Source organism: Myiozetetes cayanensis, unplaced genomic scaffold (genome assembly GCF_022539395.1).
Source record: "Myiozetetes cayanensis isolate MyiCay16 unplaced genomic scaffold, myiCay2020 scf16, whole genome shotgun sequence".
Classification (NCBI taxonomy): Eukaryota; Metazoa; Chordata; class Aves; order Passeriformes; family Tyrannidae; genus Myiozetetes; species Myiozetetes cayanensis.
In genome coordinates this window covers 4,145,000-4,167,499 of record NW_026087270.1, presented here as the reverse complement: position 1 = coordinate 4,167,499, position 22,500 = coordinate 4,145,000, and the positions used below count along the sequence as shown (strand labels likewise).

Genomic DNA, 22,500 nt, shown 5'->3' with positions numbered 1-22,500 from the left:
CTTGTGATGTAAAGCTTTTGGCAAAATAAGACTTGATCACAAAACTGCTCTTGTAAATAACATGATAGAAAGAGGCTGTATTAGTGTTCAGCAACTTTTGTGCTTTGTAGAGGGGAAATTTTGAACTCTGAGACTGGTGAGAGCTGTGGATCAGCATTGGACTACTTGCATTGTGGGGCAGAGGCTGGGAAAATGCCAGATGTTTATGCCCATGTGTGAAAGTACATCCCTTTGACTTTGAGAGAGAGGTGGCAAAGCATCATGGAATGGTGTCTGTGAAGTCTCATGCAAATTCATTATCCTTACTTTGTGAGAATGGAGTACTGTGAGCTTCCTCAGTGGTTCAGATCAACAGTTGGCTCCAGAAACCCTTTTTTGTTGCAGTAAAATACATATTGTTCTTACATTTTAAAAAATTTAACTTGTTTGAGAAGTTGCAGTATAACAGAGGCTCCAAACACATGATTAACAAAATGTGCTTTGCCTCTTTTTCTATCATATGTAACAATGTGGGATAATTTGAATAATTTCTTAAGGGACAGTGAATATGCCAGTGAATATGCTTCATGTATTTTGATTTTCTCAGCTAGGACGGCTTTTTCTTTTTTTCTCTTTTTTGGGAAGCCACAGTTTGCAGAACAATAGAGGAGTCTGTTTGGGTGTGTTAGAATAGCCTTATTTAAAATGAATTAAAAAAGTGTTCCAGGGAATCTGTAGGTAGCCCAGATGTTGGTTCTAGCTATCGACTGAACATCATTCTGCAGTCATATGGTCATATTGATGGCCTCCTGTGATAAACAGGTTAACATGAATCATCTTTTAATATAAAATAGGAAAAAAAGGTGCACATTTTGCTCATGGGTTAACTCTGATTTGGTAGCTTTACCTATTTAAAAAAAAAAAAGTATGTAAGTAAAGCACTTAGATCTGAACTTTTTTAAAAAAAATTTGTTCCTTAAAGAAGTTCTGTTCCTGTGAAGCACGTGCTGAAGGTGCTTCCATGTAAGCATATCCTTAAAATATGATAAAAATGAAAATATCTACTTCAAACGAGGATTCACACACCACACAAAAACTTGTTGAAATTTACATTTTTAAATCTTTGTGAGCAGTGCTTGGTAATGTAAAATTCTCCAAGCACTTCACACAGGTGACTGTCCTTGTTAGTCCGGGCAGTTTCATATGTCCCCAGATCTAAGGCCTCTTTCTGCTCACATCCAGAGCTCCCCAGTTTTGAGTAACAGATCTTGGGGCCGAATGCAGGACTCGGGAGCTCAGCCAGGTGCCTATTAGATATTGCAAGACTCTGCTCTGAGATGTAGGTAGAAGTACTTTGTCTAATCAGGACTGTGGCACTCCAGGAAATTCTAGAATGATCATATATGTAATTCATTTTGTTTCTGTTCAGCATTTGTGAGTCCTGTATATTAGCCAATTGTGAAATATTTGGAAAACACATCATTGAAAGTAACATTTCACATTTGTATTTTCCCATAAGTATATTTGACTGTTAATGAAAGCCATGGGACTGAAAGCTGTTGAGACAGAAATCTTATTGAGGAGCCTAGAGCTGTAGTGCTCTCTGACTCATTTGATCCTCCCATATCTCCTTTGGGATTCAACCATTTTTAAAAGGAATTACAGATAGCAGTAGAAGAATAGCTTTGTCACTGGCTATTCATTCCATGGTGTTTCAACATAGGGCACAGATTAATGTAATTTATTGTGTTGATTTTTGTTTTCTGGACATCTGTTCAATACACCCAAACTCCTTCTGTATAAGACTCCGAGGAGCCATCAGTTGGTAGCTGCTAGAAAACACTGGGCTCGATATTCACTGGTGACTTGGAGGTAAAACTCTTTATGCATTGGATCTCCAGTGCCCTGAGCTATCCAATTGTCTGTGTTAAATAACCCCAATGTGCCTTGTGTCAAATATTACTGATGTCACTATTGACATTGTGTCAAAAAATGTCATACCTAATGTCTGTCACTGAAGAATGGTGGCAGAGTCAAAACTTGACAAAAAACACTTAAGGACAGATAATGAAAGTACTGTGCATCTTTCTTGTTCCCCTCAAAGGGAACTAAGTAAATTGTGAGTGTCTACTCAAATTTTCTTATGCAGCACACATTTCGTGTTGTGTACTTCTAGCCCCAGAGATTTTAGATTTGAACTTCCTAAAAATATTGGTAAACAGGGGAAAGTATTCAAAGGAACTTTAAAATGACATGAGATAGCACAGCTGCAGTTGGTGGGGACCAGCACCCCGTGTTCATCCAAGGCAGCCAAAGGCTTCAGACAAAAGGCATTGATGCCAGTGACACTGGACTATGAGAAGCACAGTGGAGAAAACTATACTTCCCTGTATATTATTTTAAAATATTAGTTTTTTAAAATTTGAAACTCGTGATCATCTATTATGTGATGTTCGTTAGTTTTGTGAGAAAGTGTTATTTTTATTGTTCTAAACTGAAGTTTACTTTCCTTCAACTTTTCAGTGTGGCTTGATGAGGCCTGGTTCCTCTGGGTATATTTACAGTATTCTATATTATAGTATCTTTAAGGGTAGGATCTCTCACCTATGTGGATGTAGCAAAAACCAACAACAACAACAAAAAAAACCAAACCAACAACAAAAAAAACCCACACAAAAAACCAAACAAAAGCAAAACAAAAAAAACAAAACCAAAAAAAAAACCCCACACTTAAAAGTTTCTCCAAAGAGACAGATTTTCAAGCTTTTTTTCTGTATGGTAATTATGGGATAATTTAAAATATCCTGAGACTGATTTGTAGACTTTTAATTTTTTCCCTGAGGATTTGAATATTTTGTTTTTTAGTAGTGTCTCTGAGTTTCTCTGGCTCATGGAATCAAGGTCTGTATCCCTTCCCCTTCAGAGGCAGCATCAGAAAGTTCTGCTGCTCTCAGACTTGACTGTGGGCAGCAGCATCTGGCAAGAGTTTGGCTTTGAGCAGACAACCTCAGTAATTCCAAAGTACTCCTGTTAAGTAGTAGCAGCAATAATAATAGAACTATAGTGGACTTTAAAGCAATATTCTACTCTGCTCCTAAGCAACTGCTTAGGTTTTCTCAAGTAGATGCCTCATGTTGCCCCGAAAGCCTCTGGACTTGTGTGAAGGAATGTTGCCTTGTGCTGTCCAGGCAGTCTGTGTGATTTGTTAGAGCCACGAGGTCAAATCCTCTCAAGCAGTAAAGAAATGCTAAGAGACAGTGCTTGATGTATCCATCTGAAGGCTGACACGTCGTGAGCTGGTCGGTTTTGTACAGCTTTTCACAAAGTGAAGGAGTCCTGTGCAGACAGTAAACATCCTAATGTCTGGGTCAACATCCACAATCAATTACTGCTGGGCTGCTGTGCTTTGGTTACCTGCACTGTGCCCTACCTGCACTGGCTGCTGCTATTTTGGAGGCAATGCTGAGAGCTAATGAAAATCCCAGTGCTTTGGGATTGGGAACCACCTGGTGCTGGAGTCTCGTATGGGTTCTTAGATACATAACTATTTCTTTTTAAATTGCTGTGAATTTTGAATCCATATTAATTTTATGTTTCTGAAACCTCTTTGCCTGAAACACAATAACAAATAGAAAATACAATGCTCTCAGATAATGAAAAAAAACCTGGGCTGTAGGAAGAATAAAATCCTCCAGTAGAGGTACTCAGGAAGGTAACAAAAGCATAGATGCAAAGCATTTGCCTAATTATCAGCATAAGTGAATGTAACAAACAAGGAATAAATCATTTATTTGGCTTCATTATGTTAAATTAGTTTTTAAAAAAATCTAGTCTTGGGCATTTTACTTCTGAAATATACAGTATTTGCAAGTTCAGTGCTGCCAACATTTCTCAAATAAGTGAAATGGCTTAGGTGATATTTAAGATGATTTTGTGTATGATGAATGGCTCATTTACCACCCTACATTTAAACTCAGAGCACATTGAAATGTGTGCTTGAAAGTCTGAATGAGTACATCTGGACTCACAGGCAGGTTGTCTTCAAAATAGCAAACAAGAATCTTCCAAAGTTTTTCTGGGAACTTTTTGTCCCTCAAAGACTTCTTCCCACTAAGAGGCCTTCTCTGTTTTCAGTGTCCCGTGTTCCTTTATCCCAAGAGAGACTCTCTGTTAGAGCTTTCAAAAATATGCCAATTTTGAGTTAATAAGTAACATAGAATTTTTTCCTGGCCTGGTTTTGGCCTCCAAAGTGAGAAGCAGAGGAAACAAAGGAAGAAGCTCAGCTTTACCTCTCTAGATCTTCTTTCCAACCTGAGCTGTGTAATGGAACTGAGAGGGGAGAGTTTTCTTTGCACCCCTTACAAATTCCAGGCACGAAAACGTTTTGTTTCATTGGCCAACATTTTTCAAGCTGTTTGAATTAAAAATCTATACTTTGAGAGAGATTCCTGAACCCTTTTCCTTTTGACATTCACTTGTGCTGATGAAGCTGTAGGTTAAATGCTTTCTCCAATTAAAGAAGGGAAAAGGACAACAGAAGAGTGAACTCCAGTAGGAGTGGGTGAGTGAATGTGCACTATGAGGATAAGCAAGCCCAATGCTCAGGATATTCACTTATCATATGTGAAGCTAAATACCTGACCTACCTTATTCAGAGCCAGGAATGAATGTAAGCCTCTCCCATTCAAGGGGAATGTCCTTATTTCATCCCCCTGTAAGGTTCCTGTGGGTCCTTTGTTTCCCTTTTCCTTTTTCCACCCCCCCGCCCCCCCCCAATCACTGCTTTTATAAAATTCTGGTAATGCTGATTTTTTCTATTCCTTGTAGGGTTTTCTGGCTCTGCCTGCCCTCTATAGCAAAGGCATGAATTCTGAATTTGCAGTAATTCTAAAAACATTAATTACCATAAAAATAGTTAATAGCTGGACTTCGTGTTTGATAAAACACTTAGCATGGTAAAGTAAGTAAGATGGTAAAGTTTGTTTTATATACAAATATAGTATGTTTCTATCCATTTAGTTTAAAGTTCTCTTTCCACTATTTAGCAGTTTGCTAATGAGAATACCTGTGTAACAGTAATACTTTAATGGTATTTACTAATATAAATATTTGCTTTCTAGAAGCAATGTTACACAAAATTCCTGAACTGCAGTCTAAGCAACTGCTGGAATGTTTGAGGTAAGAAACCTGACCTTTGGGGAGGATCAACATCAGGAAAACAGAGTTTCCACTGTTTGTGACTTGTGTCCATAGTGAAGGGGCTTGGAATGGCAGGAAGGCGACCAACACAGACTGTATCACAGCTGAAACCCAATGGAAAGTTCTTGTCATTATAATGATATTGGTAACAGAAAGTATTTTGCATGAATTTCAGCATATCCTTGTACGCTCAAAACAGGCAGTTTGGCAAGGTCCTTCCGTAACAGATAAGGGAAAATAAATAGAAAGAGACCTTCATTTATAGTAAACGTTAGGAGTTGCAAAACCTGTGTGGAAAAGAAGAATTTTGAGTCAGCTTTGTTCTAACTGCTGATGAAGTTGCATTAGCTGCAGCTTAAAGCAGGACAGAAAACATCGTCTTTGAGGCGTCATCTTTTCCACATAAATTCTGCTCCTTCTTCCTCAAACTATTTAGTTGCCAGCTATTATTGTCAAGTGTTTGCATTCAACATGCATCAAAACGTGTTGTGTCCATGTGGCTGCAGTTGATGCTCAAGTGCCAGCCCTGATCTGTACTCAGAGCGGCTCTGACGGGGTGTGCAGATGACAGACAGTGATAGGCACGTGGAAGGGGGGAGCTTCACCAGTCATTCCTCAACTGAAGGGCTTGTCCAGGTTCTAAAATAGTAAACCTTCCACAGGTTTATTCTTGGAAGTGCAGGAATTTGTCTGGTGTATTCAGGTGAGTGTTGACATGAGACTGGGGCAGGAACAGTCTGGTAGTAAAATATTCTTCCAGGCAGGGCTTGCCTTTGCAATCTGGAATGGAGATGCACTTTACTTATGAAACCACTTTTCTTATTCTAATTATTTTTCTTTTAAGGATTTCTTTGCAAGGGGTCTTATACTCTTTTTTTTTTTTTTCCTTTTCCTTAGCAAAGTAGTCCTACTTAGCTTATTTATTTTTTCAGCTTTAAAACATCAGCATTTTATAGATCTGAATTTCACAATGTGAGGATGATTGCTACGTACAATTTGCAAAATTGTGATTAACCAGCCCCTGTTTCGAGTCAGTTCTCCCTAATTCACAAAAGGCTTCCAAGAATAGTCTGCACAAAATTCAGTGTGCAAATTGTAGGGCAGATTTTTAGAGGGCAGTTTAAAGAATGAAGTCCTAAGGGTTTTATCTATATTTATATCTCTTGTTAAACCAAACTCTTATGTAAATGTTACAATCTGTAAATAACAAGCTGAGCCGCTTTCTTAAAGGAAAGATTGCATCCACATTTTTTGAGATTTGGCAAAATTATTAACTTGCACAAAAGACTAATATACAAGTATATTTGGAAGCAACTAATGCTAGGCTGTGTCTTCATCCGTATTTTATGGATATTTAAAGGTTTAAGAATAGATAGACCTTTCATTTTCCTGTAAAAATTGTCTCAAATTGAAAAACACTGCCCTTAGTGATGGTTTGAAAAAAATGGAGATAGCTTTTGTATACTTTTACTTTTTATAGCCATTAATGTTGTAGTAAATCTTGTATTATTGTATACAGTCTAGATTATTCTTCATTCTTTTGCCTTTGGACAGGAAAGAAATTACTGGCTTCCATCAGTGTTATTGGCAATCCCCATATTCTGACATCTGTTCCTTTCTAAACATTTTACCAACCTTGATGAAATGTAGTTTAGTGTTAGAAGCTGACTTGAAGAAAAAATTGGATGATAAAAAAATAACATTGATTAAACACCAGAAGTAATTTACCAATGACTATCAATATTTTGATGGCCATTGCAGTTTATTGCAGAAATGCTAGACATCTTATAGTAATTTTAATCATATATAAATCTTTGAATTAAGCTGAATAAATGAATTCTCATTTTTTAAACAGAAGGATGAGAGACTGATTTTACTCAATTTTAATCAAACTCTTTGAGCTGTACTCCTGAGAATGTTTGGGGCATATTTTACAGATGCCATGCAACACACATCTCCCAAAATTAAAAATCTCAATTAATATTTTCTAATACACAGTGGAGATGTCATTTGTGACTTTTCTCGTTCCATGGAACAACACCAGATCTAGATTTGCCCATGTTAGAGCAGGTGCTGGGAGTCCTGCAGGGCACTCAAAGGGGCCTTGAACAGCAAAGGTGGTGGGTCTCTGGTAAACCACCAGCTTTACATATACACTTTATTAACTGGGCATCACTAAGGTAAAGCAAAATAATGAAAGACAAGTTCTTTTCTCACTCAGGTATCAAGTGTAGAGTAATTATGGTGTGTCCTTCCCCACCCCATAGGGTGGTGAGCCGAAAGAGGACTATTGCAAGAGATTCTTGAGGGTTGGGGCAAAAGCAGGAGTGAATGTTTCATTTCCAATGACTGGAACAAGTTAATTACACAGTGAAGGAGTAGGTATGAATAATATCTTCTGGGGAAGGGAAGTATGTGGGAAATAAATTGAAAAGGGCTACTATACGATGTGTGTTCTGGTATTGTAAAAGGTAGACGTACAAGAGGATGGGAAGGTGTGATTAGATTTTTTCCAGAAGCACTTAGCAACAGTGGAGCTGTTGGACTAGTAATGTTGGGGAGCAGAGTTTGGGCAGTGCTAATTTAGGAACCCCGTGCCCTATGGATGGATCCTCCCTGAAAGGTTTTCAGTGAAGCTGTCATACTTCAAAAGGGTGAGGAAGGCGTATTTCTCCAGCACTGTGTATGTCTATGGACCATTGAGGACAAGAGGAAATTGCAACTCTTGATGAATTCACTTAGTCGCACCAAGATTTTCAAAGGTGGAATTACTCCTCTAGCAATAGGATCTTAGAGGACTTCAAGGCTAGTTTTTGATTCCCTTACCTTTGAGAGTAACTTGAACCATGGAGGGTTCAAGGTAGTTGCTAGGCTGTTTGAAGTGGAGGGGATTTGAGAGATTTGTTTTCTTCTTTTGACAGAAAATTTTAATTTGAAGGAAAATTTTCCTAGCAGACCTCCTTTAGAAACTCCATATTTAATATGAAAACAGTTTTCCTTTTATTTCCTAAAAGTCATATATGGCAGGAGAAACTGAGTGTTCTAGGTTAAAGTGGTGTGTAAACTGACAATTTTTGGATTTGACTACTCTGTGTTAATCGTAAAAAAATTTCACACATTTCAGCCAGAGACCTCTCAGCACATTTTATAAATTCATTCAAAGATGAATGAATTCTCACAGTTCCTTGCTGAGGATATTTAGTAGAGAAAGTAAACATTATAGGCAAAATGTCACTTTTGGGAAGGGCATTGTTTTTCTTAAAACTGTTTTTTGTTTTTTGGTTTTTTCCATTCTGAAAACATGTTGGATTCAAATGTGCTTATATGTACCTGCCAGGAGTAGAGTCTGGTGGTCAGGAGACTGTCCTGGGAAATGGGATGACCCAAGTTTAGGTGAATGAATATCACTCCTGAGCCTGAGTGACTCAGAGTTAATATATAAAAACAAGACTAAAACAATTTCTGAATCAGACAAGTGAACAGGACTTGGTTTTCCTCTCCTGTAGCGTGTTCCTCTAACTACCAGGAGACAGAGATCTTGGCTCTGTCTTCTTCCGACAAACTGAAGTCAGCAACTTTTTTTTCTCCCCCTTAAAAGAAAGGGCAGAAATTAAAGAGAGATGAAAGAAAATTGGCATTGTGTGGTAACATTTAGGATCTCTTGTTCAAGGATGGGGAAACTGAGAGGAAGGCTCAGTTGTTTGCCCCAGTGTCCCACCGCTCAAGCAGCAGGACTCTGATGCAGGGCCCCGGAGTGCCACCTGACCGGGGCCGTGTTAAGGCAGTGGGTGTCTGCCCTCCCTGTCAGACCCTGAATGCCTGATGGCCTTGCCTTACCCTCCCACAGCCTCCCGTTAACATATGGTTTCAAAGCTGTTGACGTTCACCTGCTCAGATATCTGTACAAACTACTAGTAGGAACTACATAAATATCTAACAGATGCACGCGTTCACCCTGGGATTAATGCATTCTGGACTCGGACCCGTCAGCATCACACCCCTTCACAAAGGCATTTTATTTTTTCACTTGCTCATGTGGTGTACACCTGTGACATGCTGGCAATGCACTTGCTTGCAGTGAGAGAGCCCCTCAGGTTCAAAGCTATCCTTATATCTTTGTTCCTTTATGCGTGAACCTTTTGAGGTTTTCTCTTAGTGTTCAAAAGGCTTGAGCGTGGCATTACATCTTTAAAACCTCTTCTGACCCTTTTTTGAATATGCTGAATATAAAAGCAGAAACAAAGCAAGGAGAACTAGATAAATAGATGCAGGGAGACATCATAAGGAAAAAAAAAAAAAGCTCCTGAGCCTGCCAATATTACTTCATGCTTTTTATTGCAAACCTGTAAACTAACAATAGCCCACCACCTCACGCAGCTGGGTGTGCGAATTGAAGGTGTGCTGAATGATGTGTGGGCTTTCCAAATGTAGCACAATAACAGGAACACCTGTGCTAAAACACTTTGCATTGATTTTGGGTTTTTTACAATATTCACAGTCCTTCTCTCTTAGAAGTCTGTGAAGGGGGGGAAAAAAAGCTTTAGTTTCAGTTTTTGGACTTATCTCCTGAGGTTCGATGGAGCTGTTAGAAAATTGTGTGGATTGACATGTACCAAACAAATGTAGGATTGGGTCTTAAAACAGAGGAGAGCTTGTTCATTCTGTGGACCCAGCTTTGCTAATGTACATTGGCTTTGGCTAGCAGGCTCCTTGCAGTTAGTCCTGATTTCCTTGCTTGTTTGGTGGAGTTTGTTTGTTTGTTTGTTTTTTTAGCTGAGCAGCTGATGTTTCAATAGCCATTTACAGTAACAGAATGGTTAAGAAAAATATTAATAGTCTGTAAATGTATATCTTAAGGCACATCACTGATTTAAAATTATTAATATTCAATAATTCATGGTTATTTAATGAAATGACACATCAAATCAGAAAAAGTAGAAGTGAGAAATTTCTGTAACTTAATTCTCATCACTGCAGAACCACACAGTTACTATCACTGCTAGTGTTATTTGGAATCTTAGATTGGGTTTAGTATTATGGTTAATGTTAAATTCAAGGATAAAAACAAGATGCTTTTCACTGCCAAGAATTTACAGTAACATTCTGGACTGTAAATCTGAGAACTATAAAGATGGGCATCACAGGTAAAATCTAAGCATACCTTTTTGGTCACTTTGTCAGCTGTGTAAATGGGTCCAAGGGTTGCTCAAAGGGCTAGTTAACCTTTTCTCCTTTAACAACAGCTGAATTTGAGGTTCTCTTTCACCTAACTACCTACCGATTTACGTCCATAATTTCTATTAATTCTGAGTCACTCTTTCTTACACTGTTGTTACTTGAAATGGAAAATATTGGTTACAGTCCAAGAGAAAAATTTATAGCCTGTCATTGTAGCCTTGTGCTATTTCAATATAATAATACAAATGCATTCCCTCTTCGTGATAAGTGTATTTTTCCTTTTACTTTCTCATGCAATGTTGAGACCCTTTCCAGGCTTACTTTGTCTCTGTGATCCCAGAGATTATAAATGCTCAAGGAGCCCTTAAAGTTATTTGTTACCCTTTACAGCAAGGGAAGCAGACTCTCTTGTTCTCTGTCACACTCGGGCTGAGTTTGCAGGAGGCAATTTTCATCTTATATACCTGGAAGTTGGGGCTTGTGGTACTTCTCTGCTAGGTTGCCTTATAACCTTGTGGATATTTTCCTGCATGTTCTATGGGAAATAGAGCATCCTCCAATGTCAGGGAAGGTAGAAAAAGTTATCCAGGCCCAATCTAGCTCCTGTTGATGTGTGTGGTGAGGAGGAGATGGAGCTTAGGAACGCAGGAGTGCTGCATGTTTTCAAAGTGAGGAGACCCACTGGACAAAATTTTCTTTCCAGTAATCAAGGGAAGATGGGAGTCTCGCGGCAGTAATGCGGACTCCTCTAATTACCACTTCCAAGTTATTAGCATCTGGAGCCCTTTTTCCCTTTCCTATCTAGCAATTACAGAGTGGGATAGATTAACGTGTTGCTGAAGCTGTATAGTGGACTAAGTTTCTCTCTGTCTGCGTTTGGTTGTTTGCTGAAATTGATACTTTAAGCTGAAGTCCAGGATTTTTACCTGCCCTTGAATCCCAGGCTGTTCTCTTCTATAGATAGTGTATATTCAAGTAACACACAAATTATTTATTTACTTCTCTGCTCCCTACCCCCACCAGAGAAAAAGAAACACATCTTAAAAAGCCAAAGAAAACCAGTCAGACACATGTTTTGCACATGAAGAATCACGTCTATAGTGAAATGGGATCCATATGTGTGTTTTGGATGTGAGCATCAATGCTCAGTTTAGCTTTGCCCACATGCCAGGGTGTGTGTGCTGCTGCCGAAAGCTCAGATTTTTCTTGCTAAATCACACACAAAATTTGAACTTGAGGTTGCATTAATGTCATAAGTTCATAGTTTTCTGTTGTTTCTTTCTCCATGTATAGTGTCCTTTGTTTACAACTCAAATCCTCTCAAGATTAAACTTTAAAAAGACTCTGTGATTTAATGGACTTAGGATCAGATTCTAACCTCCAGCGTGAAACAAGCCTGACTGTAGCACTCAATAGCAAGTCGAGGATTGTTTGCAGTTGTGAAGCAATGACCGCCAAACATTATTCAGAAAAAAAGATACTGGGACTAATTTTTGCATGGATGAAATATTCAGATGAATGTTAAAAAAAACTGCGTAACAATAGACGGTGACATACACAAAGGGTAAAAGAGAAATTACTACCATTCCTACATAGCACTGCACTATTTTTTTCCCTTTCTCCCCCAACCATAAATATCTTAGCTTCAAGTTAACATATTTCTTTATATGAAGCTTTTTTTTCTGTCTTGTGCATATGTCCTGCAGAAGGATCTGGACAGATGGAAAATTGTCCTGCGTAGATTCTGTTTGCAGTTTTTAAATTTATAAAGATAATTGTCTTTTCAGTTCATCTTCCAAGTTTTGGACTTGTTTATGCATATGCATTAATTGTATTCCTTCCTTTCACTTTCTGCCAAATAAGAACTATCTTGTAACTTTAGGACCAGATCCTTGCTGTTGCTCAGGTACTTTCTACTCCTCTGGTAGTGGGAAGCATCTGTGACTTCACTGGCCTCCAGAGGATTTGAAAACCCTTCTCTAAGAAAATCCCCAGGTAGTGGTAGCAGTAGCAACAGGGTCACATCCCCTTTTTCTCTTTGAGGATGTACTTGGAGCAGGGAGGACAGTCTATGATTATCAGATTAGTGCCTGGTTGAATACAGGTAAAACAGGATGAATTGACTAGGGAGCAGTTCTGGAGCTTGTTCTATTGTACACCAGGTTGTTAGCTGGGTAATCAGAAGATTGTTTTGGAGACCAGGGATATTCTTCTATCAAGTCTCAGTTATTTTCAGGGAATAGGAAATGAGGTTCAGATTTGAAATATGGAAAGATCCTTCCTGTTTCTGCACAGAATTTAGCTGTTTTGGGGATACTAAAGCTGTGTAATATAAATAAAGCAAATTTGAAAGTAAGTAATGCTTCAAGCAAAAGAGGGGTGAGAATGGGAGAGATGCCTTTGCGGCATTTATTTTCTTGACTCCCTATTCTTGTCATCACGATCTTGGATCCTGAAAGATACAGCAATCTGCTTGCTACTAGCACTTCATTATATAGTAACTCTTGAACATACCTACTAGGGTAAGGTGATCAATTATTTTGTAAAGAAAACAGGGAGTTTTTTTCAAAAGCTGTGTTTTATTTTCATTTATAATTATCTCCACATCAGTCTTCAATTTTGAGTCTTGAATTGGCCACATATGCACCCTGACTTGCATGTAAAAGATCTATGACAGCAGTCACATGATGTTTCCATACCATAATAATTCTCTGTATCAGGCCCAGAATCCTTGGAAGATCTGGAAAACCTACAAAAAAGCTGGTTTGAGTTTATCTATGGGACTCAGAACTCAGCTCAGGTTTTTATGTCATTGATAAATCTATTTTTTTAAAAAAGCAAGGGATGTTCCTTTAACTTCTTATTGTCTCATCTTTGTATTAGAGACCAATTTCTTAAAACAGTAGACCCGTAAAAGGAATGTCATCAGCTGGAAATCTGGTCCATGAGAATTTTTTGTGAGTTATTCTTGTATCTTCTCCTAAATGTTCCTGTTAAGTTTTGTGGTTTAACAGCTATCTCTCAGATTCTTAAATGGAATGTATATTTCACTCATCTGTGTCATAAGAAAACCATATAAAGATAAGAGGGTTTTGATTTTTCAGAGGGGAAATGGTTAAGCTGATTTTACCAAGGTGCTATTGCTTGCTGAAAGTAAATGTATAAAATACATAGAAACAGCTTCACTTCCTATCAGGTGACCTGAATATCTTATCTCTGAAAATATTATTTAAGAAGTGTAGACAGGTTTTTCATCTCTAAGTTATCTTTTAAAATCTTGTCACAGCTCCATAAGAAATCCATACTTCTTATATACCTTAGGTAATAATCTTTACAGTAGCCATAGATCCCCAAGAGTTTAACGGGACTGGGAAGTATGTCAGGACTATGACTGTAAAAAGTACCTGAAAATAAGGCTAAAAGAGGTCAATCCAGGCTACTTTTCACTTGACCAGAATAAATAAGAAAATATTATGGCTGCTCAACAGCCCGAGATCCTCAGGTGGGAGGTCCTTTCATTCTGATGAGGATGTGCCTTCTTGCACGGATAAATTCCCAGAAATGTAAAAAACAGTGCTTGCATGAGCACACACGTGAAACCTGGGTTTCATATTTTCACAGAGATGGTAACTGCCATATTGTGAACCAACAGGACCTCTGTGCTGGTTCACAGAATCCCGGTGTCTGTGCCGTGCAGCCCCAGCGCTGCGCAGGCGAACCGGAGCCCCGCGCGCCGTCGGAGGACGAGATCAGCAAATCAGTGGCTAATAAAGACAGGCAGCAACAGCAGCAGCAGTGTTGGCCTTCCCCACAGCAGGGTACCACAGATGTTTCAGATAACAAAGTGAGCTTCGCTGACAGAACATGTGTGTAATATATAAAATAATGGGAACCGAAGGGGGGGGGGGCAAGACCACTCCAATCCACCCATGTAAAAATGTTTTTTATTTATAAGTGAGCAGCTGAATACAAATGTTGTCTGCTTCCATAGAAGTAAAAAATAGCAGGCTGATGTGGATGAGAGACTTCACATGGTTTCTAGTAAAATACTCTGTGCATTGAAATCTTTTTCTTGTCCCCAGGGTGGGTCCAGATCTACAGCTGGGGTAAATCCATGCAATTTTATTTTCTAGCAATTATATGTTTTTACCTCCTCTGAAGATCTGTCTGTGCTATGGCTGGGGGCGATCATGGCCAAAGTTTCCTGTGTAAACACTGTGGAATGCTGGACAGTTTTTGGACAGTAGCAGTTTTACTGAACAGTTGCTACACTGGGGAGTTTTTGCAGGGTGAACCTGGAGAAACAGGAATATGCAGTGATGATCCACAACTACCTGGGAAAAAAACCCATGAGCAGTTCTCGAGTAAGATAATTAGCCTCTGAACTAGAGGAATTACAGCAGAAATCCCTGTTTTTGTGAAATAATAGGCTTACCCTCTACTGTTCAAGTGTCCCAAAGTAATAAGATCAACCTCATAGTTGAGGAATCCTTGGGTGAAGGAGACTTGCACAGTCCTCTCCTGCACCGGTCCCAAGGGCATGAACACAGAGCATGAACAGAGCACCCTAGAAATTGCAGGGTCACCCAGTGCCACTGGTATCTGGTGAATGGAACCACAGTGTAAATTGACTGTGTGTGTGGCCAGCTGAATAAAGGTTTGCAAACAGGATAGGGAGATAATCTGGAATTCCTGGTCACCCCACTCGATGTGCCTTCTCTGTGTCTGTGCTGTGTGGCCATGAACAAGAGCTGCCCAGGAGTGTGCAACTTGTTATCCTGCTTTTGAAGAATAACAGACAATGGCATTCAGCATGATGGAACAGGAAGCTCCTATCAGAGGCTAATAAGTGTTTCCTTGTAAAATGGGGAGATGCTTATGTGAGTCCAGATATAAAGTGAAAGTAAGACAGCCCTCAGAGGAATTACTGAGGTAATAAATGTACTTACTAGGGCAGTGTGTGCCAGAGCAGGACAGAAATGGGCTAAGACCAGAAGAAAATTAGAACCTCAAGTGCAAGCTGAAGTTCAGTGGTCAGATGAAATTCAACCCTTTCCTCTGAGAAAAGAGTATCTGCTGGTGACTGACTGACCTGATTATCTGGGATTGGCGTGGCCAATGAGAAGAACAACAGTGTAGGATTTCTGCCATGTGTCCTGCTTTAAGCAGTAAGACATGAACATAGGATATGGTAACCAGACGGAGGATTTGGCTCTAGACATACACATTCTTTATGTGCAGATTGTGCTGTTGCAACTACACCATCACAGTGGGTCAGGGTCTGTTTGGCTGTCAGATTATTGCAGCATGCAGCTCAACATCACAGGGTGGCTAAAATCCCTTGAGACTGGCTGTGGGATATGCGGTTTGGCCCAGCACGATGCTCCTCCGCATGCACTTGTGTGTTTTTCATCTTATTTTTTAATTGTGTTGTTTAATTGTTAACGTAAATCGTGAGAGGTGAGGGCATAAAATCATTCACAGTGAAACCAACATGAAATCAGAGATGAATGATCAACCGTAGATGTTTCTGAGGCTGAAATGTAACTACAGGCCAGGTAAACTGCTCTGAAAATCTTGTGGCTGTATATGTGTTGTGGTCACTTTATCAAGGTTTATATTTTCAGTGGTTCAGTAAAGCAAGGTATATAAAAGCAGGAGTTCCATACTGTATTCTTTAACTGAAGAAAGTGAAATAAATCCTGATTTAAAAAAAAGAAAATTAAAATATTTTTCCCCTCTGAGCAGCATCTTATAATTGAGATCCACCTTGAACAGGCCAAGGTCAGAATTCAAGACACAGAATATACTCATGAAGCTGCCCAACAAGATACCTTTATTCAGCCAAATTGGAAAACTTGTGTGTAACTCAAAAGATCAGAATAGAGTCCTTATTGAGCAAGGTTAGGAGGGATAAAAACAATCGGCTTATATAGAGTATTTTTACTTCATAGGAATGTGGTTCTGATTGCTGAAAATGTATCCTTTGCATGAAGTACAAGCATAATCCTATGCCTACTTTGCCCTTTGAGTAAAAGTATGCTTAATAGCAATTTCAGGGGGAAAAAAAAAATCTATTTAAAGCCTGTTGAGCAGAATATTCACTTATAGTGGGAAGCTATAAGTGAATAATGTTAATGGAGTTCTGTTTTGTAAAACGCATAGGACAACTAATACAATCAAGCTCCTATAACAGTGAATGATTGAATTACGTTTAAGAGAGTACCTAATTTATGACCTTTAAAGATAGTTTTAGAGCTGTCTGTTTTTGTAAATCCTAGACCACCTTCATACAAAAGTTTTTAGGAATTTCATTTCTCACTTTATATTATGGTCAGAGGATCTTTTGTGTTATTGTACGTCAGGAGTTCCATTAAGACATTTAAGTAGGTTAATTATTGAAAGAAAAAAAATGCTTTCTAGAGAAAATTATTATGTCTGTTTATTAGTGTGGGAGAAGTTCTCAGCCTGGGAGTAAATTTTGAACAATAGTGATGAACAATGACCAGACCCAGGACCTCCTTAGAAAAAGGAATTAAATCCTATAAATGTGAGCTCTGTAAATACCAATTATTGAGTGTTTTTTTCCTAATAACAGTAGTTCTTTAAAAAGGAGAAGTTTGTTCATAACTTCCACCAATCACTGGCATATTACATACAGGAACATGAAGTTTTATACTCCTATCATTTTTTTCCTCCCATTTATTTTTACACTATGTGTTTGTTTTATTGCTGTGAAACTCTGATTCAGTGTTATCTTGTGCAAAGGAAACCCTCAATTTTAGTGCACACTTTATTAAAACTGTCTTACTTTCATCAGTTTTAAAGAGGTCGCTCTTGCAGACTTTTGATGCTGGTTTTGCTTTGCACTGTTCAGGAAAGTAAAGTGAATTTGAGAGCCCTTCCACGTAGCAATGGGTTTTATATAGATATTCTGTGTAGGAATACCCTTGTATAACTCTGTTAAGTTTTACATCATTCCTTCAAACATTCTACAATTTTGTTAGCTTTTGTGCTGGAGGGTTATGCCTGCTGTGGTGTCATTCATTGCTCATCCTAAAGGAAGGTGGAGAACAAAGGTGGAATAAGCTGCTAATCTTCTGGATCAGCCAGACGTTATTCAGTGGTATATGGGAATTTAAGGCACTGATCCTTGAGGGCAAGAGGTGCAGGAGAGGGGCTGTGAGGCTGCCAGAAGCAGTCACTTCCTTGTAGCATCCCGGTTGCGCAGTGCTGGTGCGTCACGCTGCCTTTAAATGTGGCTTTTGCCTGCTGGGTGCAGTGGAGCTCTCCATGGAGTGTTGCAATGGAATGGGCTAGTTTAAGAGTGTAATCATTTGATTTTTTTTTTTTTTTTTTAAAGATCAATTTAGCAGGAAAGACCCCAGCACTCTACAGGTCTTGCCTGTTCACTGTGAAAGCTCTGTGCTGTAGCTCTGACTTCCTGCTGAGGTATCTTCAAAATCTTTGCCAGAAGGGCTGGACTACATATGTATACTTAAGGAACAGACTAGAAAAGGCTATGAGCTTTCTGTCATTGGTCATACTTATAATCTGTACTTTATAACATAAAGTAAAAAATGTATTGTTTTGCAGAGAAGCTCCATTATAGGTCAGCCCTTGTCTTAACCAGCCACTTGAGAGTGGCCCCACTTGACTCCCAACACAATTTACTCTGACCATTAGTTAAGGACTGTTTCTGCTCTGTCTGTGGTGTTCCCAGCTCCATATGGTGGTAGCTTTAGGCTGATCTAAGAGTAAACAAGAAGTACAGGGTTTTGGTCACACAAAGGTATGGGGCTCAGTCTGTAACATTAAAGAAGAGAATAAGTGCGAGAGATTGTCTTGATTGTACCCCAGATATGCCAGGAATCAGAGATTAGGTCTCACCTCTTTTTGTTGTATTTGTTGGTTCATTATCATACCTTTTCCAAAGTAAAACCCTTTTTTTGGGGATTTTTGTTATTTTATTGCTGCTTTTCTGAAAATGAAATTCCTGCACTATACTGTATGTTCAGCATTTGCAAAAAGGAGAGATTCTGGCTTTGCCCCAAACCACTTACAATCTTGATACTTTTACAGTGAACATCTCTGGAGCAGTCAGGAAGATTTTTGGAGGATAAGAGGGAATGTTGGGCTAAAGCACCGTAAATAGTTTATAATCCTCAGATACTTGTCCTGTGACAGTTTCCAGTGCTTCCAGTTTCTTCTTACCACCCCTATTTTCAGCTATCAGTTGTAGAATCATGACTTAATATTGCTAATTGCATAGTAAACAGAACAATATTGTTTGCCCCAAGACAGATTACCATTTCTCATTACAGAATTCGCATAGACCACAAATCATTGATACCATCTCCACCAGTTATAATAAAGTTTATCTTCAATCTGATAAAAAGCATGTACTGAATAATAACTGTTGCTCTTATTGTAAGTGGTTTAAAAACATGCTTTTTAAAAAGCTGGGTAGCTCATTGGAGTTGCAATTCTGCATTTGCCCTAGCCAGGAGAGGTGAGAGTTGGGGACATAAATGGTCAGATTTCCAAGCTTGACTCTGTGGGTGCAACGTGTGCTGTGGCACTTGACAACTGATGAACCTCTTGCTGTTATCACAGTCAACTAACACAGTCAGTCCCACTTTTCCTGCATTTATCTGTACTTAGCTGTATTTATCTGTATTTGTACTTGAACTCAATGTTCAGTGTGTTACAGACTTGCTTCTTTAGCTTATTCATAGGGAATTAAAGTGCACTAGATGCTACAAGAAGGTTTATCTCCTCAGTTCAAATTGTAGAGATCCTTGGTGGTATGAAGGTTTCTGCCTCAGTCCCCAAGAGGGGAGTACTTGCACCTGCAGCAGTGCAAGGATAGACACAAAGTCCTGACTGAAAACTGCCTGAAAAAACAGATTCATTTATCTCCCACCACTACTTATGCACACTCATAGATGAAGAAGAAATAATTTAGGATGACACAAACCACCAAAATCCATAAAGGGAATTCCATGGCAGAAGTATGGATACTATAATGCTTTTCAGCTATTTTACAAAGGTGGAAATCTTCCAGTAGTCCATTTTCAATCTGCCCTGGTGAATTTAGTTACTCCTTGGGGAGGTTAATCTTTTAACCCTAAAAGTTTTTGTGTCATATATGCTAAGATGGAAGCATTTGCATCATTGTGTGCCATTAAGAACAAGATTGACCCAAATGTTAGCTGTTACAGCTGCATTTTGTGTTTTGCTACCTGTTTCCACTGAAATTAGCCTCAGCCAGGAATTTCATCTCTAAACACAAACTTTCTCACAGCCTAGATCTGCTTCTGGCTCAGGAAAGGGGTAGTTTGGTGAGAAGTCCTAAAATTTGGAACCAGTTTTTAAGTTTGGGAACTTCATAAGGCAACTGAAAATACTGTGCAAGTCCATCAGGGTTTGGATCAGGGTGTATGAAGTTGTGATTGAATCAGGTTCTAGTGTAATTCTGTGGGGAAGCAGGGATTCAGAAGGATTCTTTCAGAGTTGAACCCCAAACTCATTAAAATATTACAATAAAGTAATTAATGCACATGGCCACTAGACACTCTTAAAATGTAAATTTCACAGCTGTAAGAAATTAGATTTGTTTAAAAATAACAGAAGGCTCAAGTACAAATTATGGAGTAAAAACCTATAAAATTTCAAACTTGGTTTTAAGGCACAGTCTTTTTTTTTTCCTTCTTTTTTTTTTCCATTTTTTCCCCTCCTTTTTTTTTTTTTTTAACCAACTCATTGACTTCAGCATTCAGAAACTGTCTGCCTTTTGCCTCTGAAGTTGTACTTAGGTACTAGTGCAGAACTGATTAGTTGGGAAGTTTTCTTATCAGAAGGTTGGACTTGGAGAACAAGGCAAATTTTGCAAGGAACCTGTGCCTCCTCTGAGCCCCCTCTGATGTTCAGGAGGTGCAGGGCTTGCAGCTACAGGCACAGTCCTGACGTTCCCTGAATGCCCGTGTGAGTTGTTTGCACAGGTGGGAGGACAGGTAGTTCTCAGCTGACACCCAGTACTGACAGTTGTTGGGAGCACCACTTTTTTCACTGTACATGTGTTTTGGCTGGCACAAGCATAACTTGACCTCTGGGAACTGCTCAAATTGGTCAATGCCCTCGAATCAGTGTGTGCCACAGAGGCCAAGAAAATTAAAGTCGCTTCAAGGTTCAAAAGCAAAGGAGCAAAACTGGGTTTTGCAAGGGAGATGAGGTATCTTGTCAGTGCAGAGGCCTAATTCCAGATTCTCCAGCACTTTCTCACCCACTGGTGTTTACAAACATGGGCTGACTATAATGCAAGGAAAGAGTTTGGCTGACAAGTGTTCATCAGTGTATTTCAGTCCATTCACATTTGAAACAACGCTGAAATTCAGGGCTCCACCATGGCTTCTTGGCAGACCAGCTCCAGCAGACTACTGAAATGGCTGAAGGAAGGAATTCCAGTCAGAATATGTTCCAGATGAATCCTGTTGGAGATCCATTTCTAAATGTATGCTACGTGCCTAACTATTAAAAAGTTCAGATTGTGACCCCTCTAATGTTATTTTAATGCTAGTTTTTAAAATGTAATTATAAATCAAATTGCATTTGAGATCTGAAGCTGACAGTAGTGAGCTGGAACACTCTAAGAGCTGCTTTAAAAATAACCCCTCTCAAACTTTATTACTGGCTTCAGAAAGAGAAGTACAAGTGGACTGGCCAGATTCATCCACACTGTTCCCGTCAGTGGACAGGACAACTTGCTAAGTGTCAATTGTCTTCTGGTTTACAGAGATATAACATGGGACTTTCATCTTTACCTGGAAATTGCATTTCTGAGTTTCTCTCCTGGAGCTTAAGCAGAAGATACAAGCTCATTTAAATTGTATTTCCGCCTTTCTTTTCTCATTCTTTACCATAATGAGTTTCTCTGAAGATTAGGATTTCTAAAACTTGTACAGTAGACAAAAAGTTGGGAAAAGCAGGCCATTATTTGGCAAGTGCAAAATTTTGGGGCAACGCAAGCAATCATGAAGAAGAAATGCACTTAGAACTGACCAACACAACAGTTGCTATCTGTATATACATACATATGTTTGCATTAGATACTCCGGTAACTTTCCTAAAAATTAACTAATCTCCAAAGTGCAATAGAAAATATAGACTTTGAATTTCTGTTTATATAGGTGTAGTTTAAGGGGGAGGGAGGGAGGAATCACTGGGTAGATAGATCTGAACAAACAAGTTTTAGTATCTCCTTAGGTACGTTTTGAGTTTTTTCTGTCCTTGTGAATGCGAAAAGTATATATTCACTAGTTACTTATGAAATTCTTCAGTGAATAATGCATTTTAAAAATCTTTATTTGTAGAGAGTTTTTTAGATTATTTATAAATATATAGTCATAGCTGGTTACCTAAATCATGTTATTTCTTCTGTTCCCTGATTGCATGAGTTACGTATTTACTTGATTCAATACACAATGTAAATTGTGACTGTTACAGCTGAACATACATCTCAGAATTTTTGTTTGGTTGCTCAGTTACATAAATCAGCCAGTTAGAAGAGGGAGGGGATGTACCACATGATCTACTTAAGCAGCTAATACTTTAAAATTTTGAGATTATATATCTAGAAGTATACATTTTGACCACAGTACGTAGATTATATAAATTGAGTGGTATTATTTCTATTCCCTGATTAATGGTTGATGCTGTTACATCTACAGAATGAATGTCAATTCAAACTTCAATTTGAAATCTGAAGTCAATGAATATTTAAGTATTCATTCTAGATGTTGACTGTGAAGACATGCTAATATTGGTACAGCACATATGCTCCAAATTTTGCAGACAGACAAAAACAGAAAGTAGTTACGTGTTCCTAATGCTGTTAACTCAAAATTTTACTTTGAATTACAATGTTTTATAATATTTACTCAGGTCTCATTTTTACCTTGTTTTGCAGATGGAGAAACCGAGGCAAAGAGGTTAAAGGATCTCTCCTGAGCCACAGAGTGTGTTGATGTCTGTTCCCACATGTGCACAGACTACTAGACTTCACTGCCCTGGCTGCAGCAGGTAAGACAGATTGTACATACAATGTGATCAATTCTCAAATTGCCTTAAGTATTTCCTAGAAAG

General features: G+C 38.7%; 1 protein-coding gene across 8 annotated transcripts in view; it reads left to right on the top strand.

Annotated features, from left to right (window-relative positions):
* ZNF536 (zinc finger protein 536) overlaps positions 1-22,500 on the top strand; it is a 346,468-nt gene that overhangs the window by 79,433 nt on the left and 244,535 nt on the right. For all 8 annotated transcript variants that reach the window (XM_050311211.1, XM_050311207.1, XM_050311210.1 and 5 more), the window contains exon 4: positions 22,325-22,437. The gene's annotated coding sequence lies outside the window, so the exon portion shown is untranslated. The remainder of the gene's footprint in view (positions 1-22,324; positions 22,438-22,500) is intronic.